Genomic DNA, 19,682 nt, shown 5'->3' with positions numbered 1-19,682 from the left:
TACTTGCGGCCTGTGGGCTAATTTTAAGCAGAAATCCTTTGACTCTCTGAGGGTCCGGTATAACAACATTTTCAGGGCCCTGGTGAGGCTCCCGCGATACTGTATTAGTGCTTCTGGCATGTTTGCGGACGCGCATGTAGATGATTTTTATGCGATTATGCGCAAAAATATTGCATCAGTAGTACACCGTATACGTGGGAGCACCAACGGGATCCTGAAAATGATAGCCGAGCGGTTTGATTCTGGTATTTTGGGACGATATATCGAATTGCATGTTCACAAACATGCAAGTCGGTAGATCCGCCACAATAATCTGCCATTTATTAACTACCTAATACCTATATAAGCTATATAACTTCATTTAAGTATGTAACTTAGTGTATTGTAGGTACTGTAACGTAAAATAGCCTGTAAGTTAATACTAACAACTATGGACTGTAATTGTCCGAAAATAAATAATTTTTATTTTTTTATTTATTAACAAATCACTGGAATAACTAAAGCTGTATTTGTCGACTAAGTATTATTTTATTAGATTTGTTCATTCTTATTTTAAGCACGAGTATTGTTTAGTAAGCATAAATAAACGCGAGCGCTCACCTACTTTTCTGTTCCAAATCTGAAAATGCCAAGCCAGTGACCACCAGACAAATTAGCAACAAAATTGTTTTAGAAAATATATATTTGTCTTTATCTACATAAGAATAACTGAAGAGCAACATCAAATAACATCTCATTTACCAAGTTAACAAATCTGCTAAAGGATATCACGACAGATACCCTCTGTAAAGTTATGAAATTAGCAGAGATATCAATTTAGGTTTGCAGAGCGGAATGGTAAGCGTGTTACAATCATACTCTCAAAGCCCTCGAGCCGGGGCGGAGGGTCGACACAATGGACCTTTCCCCTGACATAATCTCCTGTCTACCACATACATACTTATGCCTACAACTTTTGTCAACATACAGCTCGCACTACTTGGCCCCGGGTAAAAGTTACCCTTTTTACTTGTCGAGGGCACCTAATACCCACTCAGAGTCAAGAAATTTTGCTGGCTTGAATTAGATTTATTCAAATTGTTTTGAAAATAAACTTCTTCAATGTTCTCATTACAATTCATAACTGTTTATAAATAGAATCTGAATAACCATTTCAATTAAAATAGTAATTAAATTCTCAGAGTTGTTTTTGAGTCAAGTACACTCAAGTCGATTCAGATTTCTTACAATATTTGAATGCCGAGGTAATATTTAATTTAGATCTACTTATGCACGCGAAAATATCTTAACAATTGAGAAATAATTTGCAAAGACGACGTGAAACCTCGTTAATGCCTATTTTATCAAGTTAAAAAGAATTGCTAAGTTAGGGGAGCGACGCTGGGACTTAATCGAAAAATGTTCAAAGGGAAACTTTGGACCCTCGGTATTTGGAGAACAATTATGTGGCAAAGAGAAACTTTCCCAATGCATCCATTGAATCTGAATAAGGCATTTATGGGTAAGCCGCCTGTAATTTATTTCAGATAGCCCTAACCGGGGTGATCGGTAATGCTTATGCTTGGAGTATGCTTTCGTAGATCAATGTGCGAAAGAGCGACTGATAGTCATTTTTTAAATCATTGTTTACAGTCTAGGCGATTACGTTTCTTCCAATAACAATTGAAATCCAATTACCATTTTTCCTGAGGGGCCCACTGATACGGCCTGTCTTTTAGACCAAAAAGTTGACAGTTCCGAACAACTGACAGGCAGATACCATCCGGCGGACTGTTAATCAGTAAGCCCCTTCCCTTTAGGGATTTGTGTTGACTGTTGACAGTGTTGACACATTTGTACACTCTCTACACAATAAAATACTGTCTTCTCTATGTACTGTATCATGACCTACAAACAAACTTTCAGTAAAATCTAGATCTAAACCGAACAAGTTCCTCAAAGTTATTTCGTCCTAAATAATGGCTTCATATAACCGCAAATATTACGTCCGGAAACAGGCATGATCAGATAGTATAGTATAGAGGCAAAGTAATTATATTTGTGCCGCACAGGGAATGTCGTTGGTTTTCGAGGCTCACGGAGCGGTGCTAATAACCAAATGAGCGTATACGTCTAGGAGTGCAGTACTTTCATAAGCTTTGTATGTCGGTAGGGTTGCGAGGGTACTGAACATTCCGGTGCGAATTTGGGTCAGCTGGTAATCAGGGTCGTCATAACGTGAATAATTCACGACTTGACTACGGCACCTGATTGGAGTGAGGTGGGGTCGTAAAGGATCAGCTGATTGAAAAACAGAACACGGGTATATGTGACCTTGGAACGCAAAGAGAGGCAATGAAATTTTAACAAGACCCGGGAGGGCCGGAAGACTTGACCGGGTGAAAGAATTGGACAAAGCTCTACAAATCATTCGGAAAACCCAATTAAAACCATAAAACAATCATGTACACGAATGTATACGTTTTTAAAAAAACAGTTGTCTAAAACAGTTTTAAATGATTCACGGTTAGTTTCTCTAGACTAATGTCGACCGGGATTTGAACAGTGATTAGGAATATCGGGAGCTCTAAAACAATACAAAAAGGTAATCACGGTTCATATCCCGGTCGATATAAGTCTAGTTGTCTAAAAGTACAAAAAAACTTACATTACTTTTATATAAATAAATACCTAAATCAATAAATATACTTAAAGTCTATTTCAATAGAACTTGCTAACTATGTAAACAAACAACTTAACTTTGTTTTATCACTGTTTCTCTTTGAATTTTCACACCACCTCATCAAATACCATTGAAACCATATACATATACACTATAGAAACGGTCCGTTCCGTAAAATACACAAACATATAACTGTATCTTGGATATTTAATTAAAAGTTTAAAATTTCTTTTAAATTCTACAATTGTCTGTGATGGGTAGTGTTGTGACTAAAGTTTGTGATATAAACCCGCTACACACTACCCAACCCACGCTCTGTACCTACCGCCGCGGTTATAAAATACATCAATACATCATTCTTAGGTACTAATTTGTCTTCTGAACGTGATTAAACAAATTAAAAATAAGTAACTACTTGTTTTTTACTTTTGGTATTTTATTATTCGATATGGTTTGACATTAGTAAAGTAGTAAGTAGGAGTCTTGATCACTAGTAAATTCATCATTCAGAGACAATTTCAATATGGCGGTTTGTTTACACAGTTAGCAAGTTCTATTGAAATAGACTTTAGGTTGTTTATAAAATAAATGTAGACGAATAAATGTAAACTTACCTGTAGTATTTTTCATGCCTTCAAGGTTCAAACGTTTACAAAGAGTGGCTAATATAAACCTTACAGCGTTTGCAAAAAATATCTAGAATTTTCACCGTCGGCACAGCATCATTTTACGTAAAACCTCGCAAGCGAAAGAAGCACTCTCGACTTGAAAGAGTGCTCTAACCGAAATAGTCTGCGTTTCTCGAAATATTCCAGTATTTTCCGTTTCACTAAATTTTAGAAAAGCTCAGATTCAACATTTCATTTTAAACGAGAGCTTTCAAACGGGACTCTCAGAATTCTCTCTGATACTGGGATTTGGAGCTTTATACTTTGAATTTCGTCGAAACGTAACTACATAGTTGATCTTGGGTATTAAACAAATATAAATATCGCAATAAGGATGTTTGTAAAGAATACCGAAAAAGATAAACGATTTAAAGCGAGCGGGGAGCGAGTGATAGATTGATGGCAAAAAAGAACTTCCGCCATTTTTAACCTGTCCTGTAAAGGCCGAAAGTGATATTTTGAAGGGAATAATGAATAACTTTGACAGCAACGTATGGCATCATATTCTTATTAGAAATGCAACCTTCACCGTCGCAAAACAGAGTTCAAATTTATTTATAACCCAACGTGGATGTACACCTGTACAAATATGCAGTAGACTCACATTGGGAGAGAAAGGTCGCATGTGAACATAATATTCAAAATAATATATGTACCATAATATTGTTCGTAAAGGTGAGGTTATTGTGAGATGCGACGAAAGAAGGCGCAAGTCTATTTCGACAGCGGAAGTCACGTGCCCGTGCGCTACTGCGCTCGCGTGCATCATAATGTCGTGGATTCTACCAGGAGAATAACGATATAAGACAATGAAGGTGCCTGGTGTGTAACTACATTCTCGTTTCAACGGACGCATAGTTCCCAGTATTGAGGTGCTATAAATATACCTTAGTCTTAGACAGACTGCCGATACTGTTCACATTGTGATCACATTTGTTAGAAGTGCTTTATGACGATGGATAGGTCGTGCATATTTAATTGGATACCACAAAGGCATTGGAGGGTGGATTTTACAGGGTTCTCAAACACCGTGTGAAAGAACAGTTGCCGTTTCTATCTGACATATTATTTTGATAGTCACTCAATATAGCTATTTGGAAGCGTGTAGTTCCGATCGATTTGAATACCCATTCATTTGTTATACATGCTACTTAGGGCCGATTGCCCCAAAGCGTCTGAAATCGTAGTTCATTAAATTTACTTGTATGGAAAGCTTGGCAGTACTCAGCATGGAAAAATGTATTCATATTTAACGTTTGTCAGTTCGTGTATTGTGTGTGATGTAACCCGGCTTTAAGATACCAATTTGTTATTCAGTATAGAAGCTAAGTGAAAGTGAATAAAAAAACTTCTTACCTAACGTAGACAGTGTCAGATCCCTTCATCATCATCTCAGCCATAAGACGTCCACTGCTGAACATAGGCCTCCCCCTTGGACCTCCATACGTGCCGGTTGGAAGCGACCCGCATCCAGCGTCTTCCGGCGACCTTAACAAGATCGTCTGTCCATCTTGTGGGTGGACGTCCTACGCTGCGCTTGCTAGTCCGTGGTCTCCACTCGAGCACTTTTCGACCCCATCGGCCATCTTCTCTGCGTGCAATGTGGCCTGCCCATTGCCACTTCAGCTTGCTAATCCGGTGGGCTATGTCGGTGACTTTAGTTCGTCTACGGATCTCCTCATTTCTGATTCGATCACGTAGAGAAACTCCGAGCATAGCCCTCTCCATAGCTCGTTGAGCGACTTTAAGTTTTGAGATGAGGCCGATAGTGAAAGACCACGTTTCGGAGCCGTAAGTCATCACTGGTAACACACATTGATTAAAGACTTTCGTCTTGAGGCACTGAGGTATGTCGGACGAAAAGACATTACGTAGTTTCCCGAACGCTGCCCAACCGAGTTGGATTCGGCGGTTGACCTCTTTCTCGAAGTTGGACCTACCTAATTGGACTACTTGTCCTAGGTAGATGTACGAGTCAACAACTTCGAGTACCGAGTTCCCAACAGAGACTGGGATGGGCACAACATTGGCATTTGACATAAGTTTCGTCTTGTCCATGTTCATTTTCAAGCCCACCCGTTGTGAAACTCGGTTGAGGTCATCGAGCATCATGCTGAGTTCCTCCATCGACTTTGCCATGACTACGATATCGTCGGCAAACCGAAGGTGAGTGATGTATTCGCCGTTGATGTTGATGCCAAGTCCTTCCCATTCCAGGAGCTTGAAGGCGTCTTCCATTACGGCAGTAAACAGTTTCGGAGAGATAACGTCTCCCTGCCTTACGCCTCTTCGCAATGGAATCGCCCTCGTGCTCTGCTCCTGTACTCGGACCGACATGGTGGCGTTACTATACAAACACTTCAACACTTCGATGTACCGATAGTCAATATGGCATCGCTGAAGAGACTCAAGCACCGCCCATGTTTCCACCGAATCGAAGGCTTTCTCATAGTCCACAAACGCTAAGCATAATGGCAAGTTATACTCTTCGGTCTTCTGTATAACTTGCCGCAGCGTATGGATGTGGTCTATGGTACTATAGCCTTTTCGGAAACCGGCTTGTTCGGGAGGCTGGAAGTCATCAAGTCTGTGTTCGAGACGGTTCGTGATGACCCTTGAAAACAGCTTATAGACATGGCTCAGAAGCGTGATGGGTCTGTAGTTCTTCAATAGGTTGTTATCACCTTTTTTGAAGAACAGCACCACCTCGCCTCTATTCCATGTTTCAGGCGTTATGCCCTCGGACAAGACGGAATTAAAGAGCTTCTGGAGGACTTTAAGTACCGGTGTTCCACCCGCTCTCAGAAGCTCTGAAGTGATTCCGTCTTTGCCCGGCGCCTTGTTGTTCTTAAGCTGCTTCAGGGCCATCCTAATCTCGTACAGACTGATGTCCGGGATATCTTCGGTATAATGTCGGGACAGCTTGGCTCTTGGATCTCCTACCAAGCTGTCAACGGGCTTTGCGATCGAAGTGTATAACTGTCCATAGAACCTCTCGATCTCACCTAAAACCTCCGCTTTGCTCGACGCTATGCTGCCATCTTCCCGTTTCAGCTTTGTCAGCTGGCTTTGCCCAATAGACTTGTCCTTTGCGAACACTTTGGAGCCTTGGTTTCGCTCAATAGTCTCTTTAATACGGTTAGTATTAAAGAGACGCAGATCATGTCGCAAGGACTTAGATATACGTCTATTGAGCTGCCTATATGACTCCGCGTCATCGGGAGACTGCAACTGTAGCGAGCGTCGTTCAGCCATGAGGTTTAAGGTTTGCTCGGTCAATTTCTGAGGTCTATCTTTACGGCGGGATCTAAAAAACTTAGACCCTACTGTGTGGACAGTTTCCACTAGCCCGTCGTTGATTTCGTCCACTGAAGCCAAGTTCTCTAGGCAAGCAAAGCGGTTAGAGAGCTCGAGTTGAAAGCTTTCGGGGTTTTGAACATAGGCTCGAGTAGGTCGGAGCGTAGACTTCATCAGGCTGGACCTTTCAAGTTTAATATTGATATTCAGTGTGCCTCTTACGATTCGGTGATCACTACCGGTCTTTACCCTGTTGATCACAGAGACATCACTGAATATCCGTTTCTTGTCGGTCATGATGAAGTCTATCTCGTTTCTCGTGGAACCGTCAGGACTCATCCAGGTCCATTTCCTGTGAGGCGGCTTCTGGAAGAAAGAGTTCATCATGAAGAGTTCCTCTCTCTCCAGAAAGTCGGCCAGCCTCTGACCCCTAGGGTTCCGTTGCCCATACCCAAATTGCCCCACTCTCAACTCATCCCCGCTCCTCTTGCCCAACTTTGCGTTGAAGTCCCCCATAACAACAGTAAAGTAGGTTTTAGAAGTATGTATGGCCCTACTTACGTCCTCATACATAGCTTCTACTTCATCATCGGAGTGTGACGAGGTCGGTGCGTATACCTGAATGACCTTCAGCGAATATCTTTTGGATATTCTGAGTATTAGGTATACCACCCTGCTCGACACACTGTCGATGGTTATTATGTTGTTTACGAGGGACTTGTGAACGAGAAACCCGACACCACCTTGGGACTGTTGGTCGCCCTCCCGGTGGTAGAGCAAGTTACCAAACTTCAGGGTTGTCGTGTCCTCCCCCTCTCTACGGACTTCGCATAACCCTACAATGTCCCAGTGTAACCTGCTCAGTTCCTCTTCCAGCTCGCAGATCTTTTCGTCAGTCCTCATAGTGCGTATGTTGTGTGTTACCAGGGCCAGTCGTCGTCGGGGCGGGTAGCCGGATCTTTGCCGGAGATTCTTAGCACCCCTGACCCCGCTAATGCCCTGACCGCTACCATAGCCAGAGCACCGGGGGTCGCCGGAACCTCGGGGCCGTGGTTCTATTGTGCTCATCATGATGGGGGGTGAATGCCATAATCGCCACGCTTGGCAGGCGGGTTGGCGATCGCAGTCGAGTACACCGAATTTGAGGGACGCTGCTGCCCGTCCACCGGTGGTCTTGGACGTAGTTTAAGGACATACCGGGTCAGATCCCTTAGAGACTAAGAAATAATATATCTTCGATATATTCGAATATCGTACCTATGTTTCGCACAAAACTAAAGTGTGTTTCGAATACAGTCATTATTGTGATTTTTAATAGTTTTCGTGTGTTGTAACCGGAAATGATTTCAGTTTACAACGTTATTACTCATATGAAGTAACTCGCGAATATCGCCCCGTTTTTTGCAGCCCGTATTCTCGGCCTCGCCACAATAAAGCGAGGCCACCCAGCCTGCATTGTGCGGCTAAAGGCCAGAATACCCATTGTTTTCACCCCATGTGCTCGAAGCTTTGTAAAAGGTGTGACATTTTCCAGAATTACAGCTGTAGAACGCTCAGCATGTAGGACTATAGGTACGCCTAGTACTTAACATTTGATGTACTACTCCTATATCTATCTTATACTTTTAAACTAGCAATTCATGTTTATTTATTTATATGTAGGTATATTCACCTATATATATATATATATATATATATATATATATATTTCGGGGATCTCGGAAACGGCTCTAGCGGTTTCGATGAAATTAGCTATATGGGGGTTTTCGGGGGCGATAAATCGATCTAACTAGGCCTTATCTCTGGGAAAACGCACTTTTTTGAGTTTTTATATGTTTCCCGAGCAAAGCTCTGTCTCCCAGGTATTTATATTTAACATGCGCTAATTACCCCATAGCCTTGCTCGTGTTGTGTTCGAAGAGGATTTTTTTAGTTCAATGTAACAATGTCAGTTGCATATATTATTAGGTATAACGTTTAGCAACCAACTTACATTAGACTTCACAAGTTCTCAGCTAAGCTTCTGTTTTACAATGTTATCATAGAAATGACAAAAATACGATATTTTACATAATACAATTGTTTTGAGCATCGATGTGTCATTTGTATGTTACGCTCGAAGGCAACCGATCGTTCATCGAACAGCCTTATTTGATGTGAATCAGAATTCATAATAAAACACGTCCACTTTTCGTGTTTGTTTATTCACAAAACATATTCCGGGTAGCCGACAGACAGAATGTGTTTCCAACTTTTTGGTAATTCATCGGTTCCGGAAGTTCGAAAGCATTATACCTACCGCCTGTTTGCTATTTAAACTGCGCAAACAATTACAGGAACAACACAAAATGAAATTGTAATATTCAATGAAAATTAAACAGGAAACTGTACCTAAATCAATATAGTTACCACAAGTATTTAACGAGAAAATGTATTTCTCATCATCGTAACTATGTTAAAACTAGACTTTACATTTATTTATTAATGATAATGTTACAATCACTATAGATTGTATCGTAATCGTGAAATGCTCTACATGTTACAAACTGTTAATAGCTTTTTGTGCCCCAAAAATCTCTATGGGTAACACATTTCGCCTTTTTACCACCTCACTACGCCCTCCTACTGAACTCACCTAGTGTTAATGTTAACTACCAGTGGGTAGTAAACGTACCCTTATATACTCGGTAGCTCAGTATGACATGTATCTGTTGTAGTCAGTGCACCGCTGTAAAAATAAAACCCAATAGCTTGGTCTATTCCATTAAAGATAGATTTAATCTCCTCACGTGTGGATATAACTTCTTCAACCGATAGTGACGTACCCCAGTACCTCGCGCTTGTATACAAACATGTTTAGACACTTTTGCACCTTACACCATTGCAAGAGGGGCCAAAATTGTTAAAATACTTTTGTATTATAGATGGAAGTAAGGTGCCACGTTCCCCGGAACTCGATTAAGTTGGCTCGTAAACCGAGTCAACCTTGAATCCCTTCAACGCGGACTTATTAGTCTAACGACTGAGGTGTGGTCTAATCAGGGAAGATGTCTCACCCAGATGCGACACTAGAATTTTAAAAATCTGGTATTGGTTTGATATAGTTTTTAATATATTATATATCTAATATATAGTCAGTCAAGAAATATATCAAATCAATTAAACTAATACTTAAAATTCATTTGCCAAGTTCAGTGGGTCGAATGCTCAGGCAAACCAAGTGCGCTTAACGATTAAGCTTTCGTCTTTAGCTAAACTTTTCTCTAATAACCATTGCAAAGGCATTTAACTTACATCGCAGGCAGCACCCACCACTTCTTATCTTACACTCTCATTCGGATTTAGCTCGAATAATTTTTGTCAAAAGAAAACAGCAACTTAGGTACTCTTGGACCATATAGTGAAGTAGCCACCTAAATATTTTATTTTCAATGAATACGAAGAAGAAACACGTTAAAATATTCTGAGACTCGAATGCAATCAGACCTATTGTTTAAAATGTCTGAAAAGTATAATTACAGAGTTGACGTCATCCAACCATCGCCAGTGTTTCTGGGCGATCAGAACCAATATTTAAACAGTAATTTAATTACGCTCATTGTATGTACAATGCGGCCAAGCGGAGGGATAGAAAACCTATAGGTACTTTCAGCTGATTTAAGAGCCAACGGGAGTGGTCATTTCCCCATACAAACGTACTCCTCGTTTTCCTCCGTGGTTTTTGAAGCTAGAGCAATGATTTTTTCAACACAGATTAATATTGTCAATATCCGTGTCGGACCGTTTTGCTTTTTTTGATATTTTTGTTTTTTAAGGCGCTAGAGCCCTTCAAAAATGGCCAAAATGGCCTAATTGACTATGCCGCAATGAGAGGCGTGGCATTCAAAACTGATATCAATTAGCCAAAAAAGCAAAACGGTCCGACACAAATAATTTCATAATCATTTAGATTTCCAAATTTGGTTACGATTGGTTAAGTTTTGGAGGAGGAAACAGAGGAGTACGAAACCTCGATTTTTGAGATTTTTACGCAGGATTTTTCGCCTTGTCCTTATCGCACTACTTTTAGGTGCCGCTTCCGTTAGCGAGACGGGTATATTTACCTAAAATATTTAAAACTCAGCTCCTGTTTCGCCTTAATCTTTGTCCGAATGGTTTGCCTATTCCTAACCAAAAACCAAACTTATTTTAGTTACCAACCGAATAGAACATGTGCACTTTTATGACTGTCATTGGTTCTCATCTGTTATCTAATGCGGAATGTAGTGTATGTGAAGGTAACACTTTTTTGCTGCACTAGCAGCATATTTTTTTACTAATCACTTTACGTAAACATAATTTGTAATGTGTATGTAGGTAAGTAGTGTATTTACGGCGAGAGAATATTTTGGCGAGTACCTATGCTGCAATAGAACCGACTCCCTTATCCTTCAATACGTTTCGTGCGGTACCTAATTATGTATATTAGGTTTTGCCTTTACATTCCTAGACGACCATGGTGCTTCATTGTATTGCATTCCATAAAAATTCGCTGAGATTTTATTAACTACTTATTTAAGACGTTTCTTGTACGAATCATATATGACATTTTCACCTACCTGTTTTGTCATCTCATCTCTGTTAAGAGACGCCATAGAATATTATAGTAGACATATATGAATTGTTAATAACCTTCTATTTGCCATTTTCCTTCTGTACGCCTGTCTACGAGTATGTCTATATTATGCAAACAGTTTAAGCAGGCGTGGAAATGTGTATTTTCCGCACAAAAGCAAAAACACAGCCAAACACTATTTGCCTGCTTTCTAAAGTAAAATGTCTGTATAAAAATTTCAGGCCGGCATAAATAAACGGACCTAGAAACCTAAGTTAATCGAATGTGTGTCTTACATCGTCGTGATAGGGGTTATATCGTTAACGCAGCATGTCTTATGTTTTATGACAATGTGGGAACTGCGCATCTATTTTCGCCAATGTTTTACATCTTTAATAGAAGAAGGCTGTATGATCATCGTAGCTGTATACGAGTACTGTCTTTTTACAATGGTAGTGTTTTGATTGTATAGTCGTAAATTCTCGACCTCATGCCGAACTATGCTTTACAATGTGCTCATAATGTTGTTGATTTAGTTAGACACACCAACTGCGGTCGCTAATGTCGCTATCTATCTAAATATATGAATAATATAATTGTGCACTGCGAAGTTCTATAAAATAATTCATGACAGAGTTAAATAACGAGAGAAATACGAGTAATGAGAAATACGTGTTTCGAAAATAAGTAATTTTGGTGCGGATCACTAAATCGAAGACAAGAAGATTGTGTTGGAAGTAGAATCAATAAACCAAAACAAAAACATACACAACAATCGCTTTCAAATGGATCACACTGCTACGAGAGAAAAAAAAAACAAAAGAAGCATGCTGTCGGCGTCCGCCAAACTGCCGACACGCGCTCACGAAAGAGGTTTCTAAACAATTGTCCCGTTAAGGCGCCTAAAGGTTCCTTGGAGAGTACGAGCGAGCTCTTAGGGAAACTGGACTTTTTATCCTTTAAATCCTCCATCCGTTTCGTAATAGCCGCTGTCTGCACTTGTCGGTCGAATAGTGGTCGGTCGTGAGCTTTTTCCGCTCGCCGGACGTGGTGGCAGTCCAAACTACGAATAATCACGACAGCTTTGATTATGCCAGTGTGATTCATATTATATCACATAGGTATATACGCATACGCGTTAATGAAAATGACCTCAGAGGTTATATCGTAATGCTTTTTAGGCACTGTGGTACTGGCTCTGCAATTATTGCTTAACTGATGATTATTAGATATTCGTATGATTGATTTTTAGAGACGATTTGTAAATGGATTTCATTAAACTATAACAATTCTAACTAAAACCATAATCACTTAAAAATCGCTTTGACTGGTTACACAGTACACACTCTTATTTGAAACTTAAGGGCAAGGTACTCATTACATATATCAGTATGTAAACACCATCCGTGTAAATGTGATAGTCAATCTCCACCAGGCACTCCCAAAAAATAACAGATTGCGCGGCATATGCCTCGGCGTCGAAGCATATTTATTTAGGCACGCGGAGCAAGTAGTGTTCAAAAAATGATTTTTTCAGAGGACCTCACACAGTAACATCGAAATATCGATGTCGCGACCTAGTATGTATAAATATCGTCGTTTACAACAAGTAACATGCTTCACAATCACTGAAAACCTAGTCACAAAACACGCATATCGTTTTCGTGTCAGGGTAGTGATATACTTAATTGGCATTTAGAACTTCCGGTATTTTGATAAACATATTCCACTCAAACAAAGGGTCATGAATATTCCATCCTTCAAGAAAACCCTGGTCCATTATTGAATGTAAGCCTAGGAAATAAATTATTTTGGTTATTGCCACCAATCTTTCAATCATTTTGCTCATCAGTCGTGACCACAGTATTAAGGCTTATATGACTGAATAACCTATATTGATAATAGCAACTAGTTAACCGTTGTCAGTTGACATTGTCAACAGTAATCTTTATAAGGCACTTACAGCTTAAAGTGGGACTGCTATGACCAAATAAGGATTGTAATCTTGACATAGGACACATTGATCAATTACCGGTGACGGAGGCTCATTAGAATGGATAATAAATATTTCTTAATGTCATGGCTTAGCGCTTATCGCTTCGGGTACAGTCGATTTTATAATACGTAAACGATTTTCAATCATATTCCTTAGGCATACGTTCTATACCATATATTATTAGCCTTTAATGTATAAGTAGAATGCATCTGATCTCATATTAGAAGATATATTTTACAGTTATAATTATAAATCAAAGTTAGAGACCGGTTTGCCTCTATCGATTTTTTAAGACTTGGAAGATTAAGGGCCACTCATAGAACTCCATACGTCCGTTTGCCTACTTTAAGACATTGCAAAACTTTATCCTAAATCAGATGATACCACGGCTTTGTAATGTTTACCAATTTGAAGACCGGTCTGGCCTAGGGGGTAGTGACCCTGCCTGCGAAGCCGATGGTCCTGGGTTCGAATCCCAGTAAGGGCATTTATTTGTGTGATGAACACTAATATTTGTTCCTGAGTCATGGGTGTTTTCTATGTATATAAGTATGTATTTATCTATATACGTATGTATATCGTCGCCTAGCACCCATAGTACAAGCTTTGCTTAGTTTGGGGCTAGGTTGATCTGTGTAAGATGTCCCCAATATTAAAAAAAAAAAAAAAAATGCTTGGTAAAACAACTATGGGAGTGTGCATCGGATAGGACCAAATGGCGGGAAAGAGGGGAGGCCTTTGCCCAGCAGTGGGACACTCCTATAGGCTAATAAAAAAAAAAAAAAAAAACAACTATACAGGTTGTCTCATTTAAATCGGTCAGTATGGGAAAGTCTGAAACTATAAGACATACGAAGATCTGTTCTTAGGAACCATGTCATCGATTTTAATAGGAAGAAAAACTGTTCTATTCCCGAGCTGAGTACAGGTTTTTTTTTTTAAATGTATGAATGCAGTTTTTCTTCTTATTAAAATCGATGACATGGTTCCTAAGAACAGATCTTCGTATGTCTTATAGTTTCAGACTTTCCCATACTGACCGATTTAAATGAGACACCCTGTATACCTTAAAGTTAAAGCAATCGTTCATATTTATTTCCAAATCTGCAGTGAGTATATACGACCACATCCTTACTCGCATAGCCTGCAGCCGCCATGCACACGGTGATTTACGGCCACTGTCCTTAAAACACCTTTCTCCCTTTTGGGCAACGCTTTCGGGGAACAATTTATTTGTCTGACTGAATCGATTTCATTATCACTTCGCATTAAGCGACTACCTGCTTTGGGTTGGTCATGCTTCGCTCGATTCGAATACCTGACGAAAATGACAAAAAACTTCTGCCAGTAGATTGCCTTGTGCAATTTTTATCGGAGAGAAACTTCTGTTGTTGTACCTTATATGGAATGTCCACGTCTATATCGGTAGACTAAGGTTTACTGAAAATAACTCGCAGTCCCCGTTCTACAAAATTTCTCGTTACTTGTGATACAAATAACTAAACGCTAAACGGAATCGAAGTTTAGCTAGTGGTGTCTGTTTCGTTTAGTAAAAAAAGCTTACTAAAACCAGAAGGTAAAATTCTATAATAAATATAATAATGGCATGTGTTCGCAATAAACTATTAAACATATAGAGCCTACATATATACCTATATATTTCAAGTGGATTTATGAGAAAAATGTCGGTAGATCCTCCTACACAAACGCCTCCATCTACCTAAGTATTTTATCTTATAACCACCGTGATAAAGTTGGTCATTTTTCCAATCGGCTGCTGAGTGCATAGGTACAAGTAGGTTCAGACAAACCAATCTAAGTTAAATCTCAAAATGCGCTACAAATATGAGTTATCGGAGATCAAATTAAGTATACTGGTTCGGGATGCAGTTGGCAAGAGAACCAGGATGGAATCGTCTAGACGCTCTAGACGGGCACTAAACCTTGGTTATATACGCGCCGATTTGCATTAAACTGGCTAATGTCTGCCCTCACCCCTTTTCGTTATTCATGAGTTATTGCTTTCATCGATCCATTTCATCTTTAGTGCAGATTTGTTCGCGGATGTCGTTTTACGTGTTAGAAAGTTGGAATTAAGATGATTTCTTGCTGGATGAGATTTCTAGACAGTCTGATTGAGTTTTCCTACAAAAGGTACCAAGTAGGTACAATCATTTTAATAATAGTAGTTGTACACAGTCGACTAAACATCTTTTAGAGAAATAATAATCTTAACTCAGTACTCACAGGAAATAAACACTAACAAAATAACAAATATGTATGCGAGTTGAAAATAGTGCGATTATAGTTCCTGTTTTCGTCGGACATTTCTCATTAAAGCAAGAAATAAAGCAATCGTGAAAAACCTTTAGTAAATGCTCCACAAACACTAGTTCTTTGAAGTTCTCTCGTAGAAGTTGGAACAGTGCCAAGTTTATATAACTAAAGGTTCGCACGATATGATGCCTGTAATAAAGCATGAAATAATTTGACAACGGCTTTAGGTGGCCAAGGGAATAAACATCGTCTGACGTCTATTAACGTTGACGATGATAGATGTTTATTACATCGTACCTCTTAGGATATTATCGTTATTACCTGGACGATATAATCGAGTTGTTTTCGTACATATTTAATTAGTAAATGCATGTCGTTGGGAGTAGCGCGAGTTTGCGTAAGACTTGGAGCGTTTTGAGATAAGAGGCGGTCTTTGCTATGCAGAAGTGGGGATCTGTGCCACGCGGCACGCGCGTCTTTGAGACAGACAGCCTTTGGTTAGACACGGCTTTAAATTGTCTCGAGCAGGGGTGTTATTCTAAACACTTACCGAGTACATCCTAATGACCGATCTGATGAACCAGTTTAAGAGTGCTTTTCAAATTATACAATGTTGTAACGGAAGTTACGGCCAAGTAACATTGGTTTGCTCGAAAAATCGATTGACCGTGTTTGCGTAAGCAATAAGAATAAGTTTACGGCCTGATAATTATGTGGATACTGTGGATGTCAGCGATAAAATGCTGTCACCGTAATCACACACTTCTTGCTTCTAGTTAATGGAATGCTCAAACGTAATGACGTTGAAATCGCGTCATTTGACTTCATTAGATTGTTTGCTGTGTCTAATTTTGATAATTTCCCTAGAGCACACGCGGAGAGTGGTAAAGCCCGAGATATTTATTCACAGAAATTAGAAGAAATGCACTTTACGCGGAGGTTGAATCTGAGATCCCTTAGTACGACTCTTCGAGTTGGATTTCATAGTTCAATATTCTTACTTCCCCAAATGTTATTAAGTACATATTTATATTTTTTGTGTAGGCGCAAATCGTGTTTGTACGAGTAACCGTGGTATTCTGTAAACATAATTACCTACAATAATAGTTACTCACCTTGTTTAATTTAAAGCCGCGATCGACGGCGTTACAGGAACTTATTTATTTGATCTGTGAAAGACAAAATAACATGTAATTAATGGCATAAAGATTATCAAAACAAGAGCAAATTATAAATGCAAACATCAAAAAGACTTAAAAGTGAATAATTAATTCAAAATAAGTTCAATCATCAAACATCAATCAACAAATCAAATCCATTGTCTTACAACCAACTTGCTGTTTTAACTCAAAGCAAACATTTATATTATCCCTAACAAATTATAGCTAAACCACTGAGCAATATCCAAATACCAAAACTTCAGCCTAATCCTAAGGCTCCTGACCTACTTTCAGTATTTCCATTTGCAAAACATGCCTCGATGCTCATTTAAACTTGATTCCGAGATTCGTAACAACTATCTATGCGTAAATTCTGTTAAGTATTGATTTCCAGACATTAAAATGACACTTTATTTCATGTGTTAAATTGCTTTAATAGTTATGAAGCGGACGTTTAATAAATGGGTAGGAATTACCTATACTACATAATTATATTGGACATCCACATTATTTATTTTTATTTATTTATTTATTAACATAAAAGTATACAGCTTATACAAATACAATGTCCCACAAAACAGTTTACACGGTTTGACTGTGGGATCTTGCAGTCTCTACTCTCTTATATTACATTAAAGTTTACATCTGTCATTACTAATAATTACTAAACGCGATTTACGAGGTAACTACGCAGCTTTTTACCAAATTTTACTTTATTGGCTTCCTGTCTGATATCAGAGGGCAGGCTGTTGAGTATGTAGGGAAGGCTTTTATGAAGACATCTATCGCCGTAGTAATTAGTAACCCTCGGCACAACAAACTTGCCCGCAGACACCGACCTGGTTCCACAAACATCGTTACGGTGTAACTGGGTATGCTCTCGACTGCCATGATTGTTGTACAAAATTAAATATTTATGCTTAAGGCTCACCGGAAGAATATTACATACTTTAAACAAATTTCTATAGTCTTTTTTATTTTTATCTCTAGTTTTATTATTAACTAACAGTTTTAGGAATCTAACTTGCATACATTCTAACTTGTTTAAATTAGTTTTAGTTGTTAATTAACATGGAACTAACATTAGGTATTTTTCTCATGGAACTAACATTACACTGTTAAAAATTATGTAATTTTACATGCAAAAAAATTACATAATCCTGTAAAATTCCCGAAAAATCTGGGAAATTTACGGAAAAATATGACATTTTACGTAATTCTCGTAAAAATTTACGAATAACATTTATAAAATATGACATTACGAATAAAATATGACATTTTACGTAATTCTCGTAAAAATTTACGAGAATTACGTAAAATGTCATATTTTTCCGTAAATTTCCCAGATTTTTCGGGAATTTTACAGGATTATGTAATTTTTTTGCATGTAAAATTACATAATTTTTAACAGTGTAGGTATTTTTCGGTGCAGCATATGTTTTAACTAGGAGGATACTGTAATTTGTGATATACTTAAGTCTAATGAGGCATACTGTAAAAATAGTAGACCTCTATATCTTCTGAGTTTTTTTATGTACATAACGACACTAAAATGCTGAAACTGAACACATTATTTGGAAGTTTGATTAATGAACCTCTTATTCTCCTATTTCAATTATAAATATGTACAAAATTGTATTGGATCGGCAAGCATTGACAATCGGGAGACAGTTCAGATTCAATATCTGCGGTGTCATTCTCATCGCTCGACGAGCTAGTACAAGGTATTCCTCAATTAAACCAGCATAAGAGGTTCTTGGATTATACGAAGTCATCGAGGACCCAGAGCTCACGTTACACTAGTTCGTCCAATAACCTGCCTGGCCCGAGCTATCGTATCAAATGATATCAGCCTTTCCGATCTTAAACTTAGCAATAAACAAGTACCGTTTGCTCAGTCACGGTAGTGGCTGTGGCTTTGCAGAATTCGAAGCTGCGAGATGTTCGGTATTTAGACCAAATCGTTGGCGGGATCGTTCCAGTCGACGTATCGAGGAAAACGGTCAGCGGGAACAAATGTTTCATGGATTTATCGAATTGTGAGATAGGAGATCTAGGAAGGAATGTTTCATTGTAGATGACGTTATTGCTTAGCAAGTAAGAGTGCTGCACATGCGATAGTAAGAACCAGACATAGGAATCCGCGGGGAAAATTGTGAATTAAGACTTTATGTTTGTGCACTTATGGTACTAATTACAACAAAATTTAGGCTGTTTTAAAACGATTAGGCAATTAAAAACTATTTTTTAACTATTTTGTTGTAATTAGTACCATAAGTGCACAAACATAAAGTCTTATTAATTCACAACTTGCCCCGCGGATTCCTATGTCTGTAAGAACATTTGTATTAGTCGGGAAATGACACACCCATGGTATAATAATATACTCCGCCTGGTACTCTATTCCGAGATTCGCGCATGACCTAACTGACACGGGCCTACGTCATCATGCTGTTTACAGGTTCTCAAATTTTAAAATGTGGGAGAATTTTAACCAACGGTGAAAACTATTTTAACGGCATTAATTTTAAGTTATTCATGTAGAAACATAGTAAAATAAAACAAATCGAATGTATTAAATTAAACTTTATTTATCTATACAAGACAAACGTTTGAAAAACTAATTCACAGTTACACATTAATTACCAAGCTTACGACGTAAAAAGTTTGGAAAACACTGCGACTGCTGACACTGAGCGAGAAGGAAATAACAATTAACACGCGTTCGACAAGGATGACGGTCAGGGCATGAAGTTATCTAGATCCGAATTGTCAAATGTGACAGCGCTATCCTGTGTTGCCAGTAATGTAAACAGAATTACCCGAACGTCTGAAATTTCTTTCGTGAATCGGAAGATATTGCTAACGAATAATTAAAAATGACGTGTTATTGTAAAATTTAAGATAAAATACATATAAATGAAAATTATAAAATTATAAAGAAATATTTTAACTTATTAACCATAGGTATAATGTACCCATGTAACATGTTATGTTGAAATAAAGTGGCAATGTTATTGTGACGTAG

General features: G+C 38.6%; 1 protein-coding gene across 1 annotated transcript in view; it reads right to left on the bottom strand.

Annotated features, from left to right (window-relative positions):
* The window catches only part of LOC134798210 (dystroglycan 1), an 83,373-nt gene that overhangs the window by 38,612 nt on the left and 25,079 nt on the right, over positions 1-19,682 (bottom strand). The window contains exon 2 of the mRNA XM_063770575.1: positions 16,610-16,663. The gene's annotated coding sequence lies outside the window, so the exon portion shown is untranslated. The remainder of the gene's footprint in view (positions 1-16,609; positions 16,664-19,682) is intronic.

The sequence above is a fragment of the Cydia splendana genome, chromosome 16 (assembly GCF_910591565.1).
Source record: "Cydia splendana chromosome 16, ilCydSple1.2, whole genome shotgun sequence".
In the NCBI taxonomy this organism is placed as follows: domain Eukaryota; kingdom Metazoa; phylum Arthropoda; class Insecta; order Lepidoptera; family Tortricidae; genus Cydia; species Cydia splendana.
Note: the sequence above shows the minus strand (reverse complement) of the source record. Positions and strands in the feature narration are given on the sequence as shown.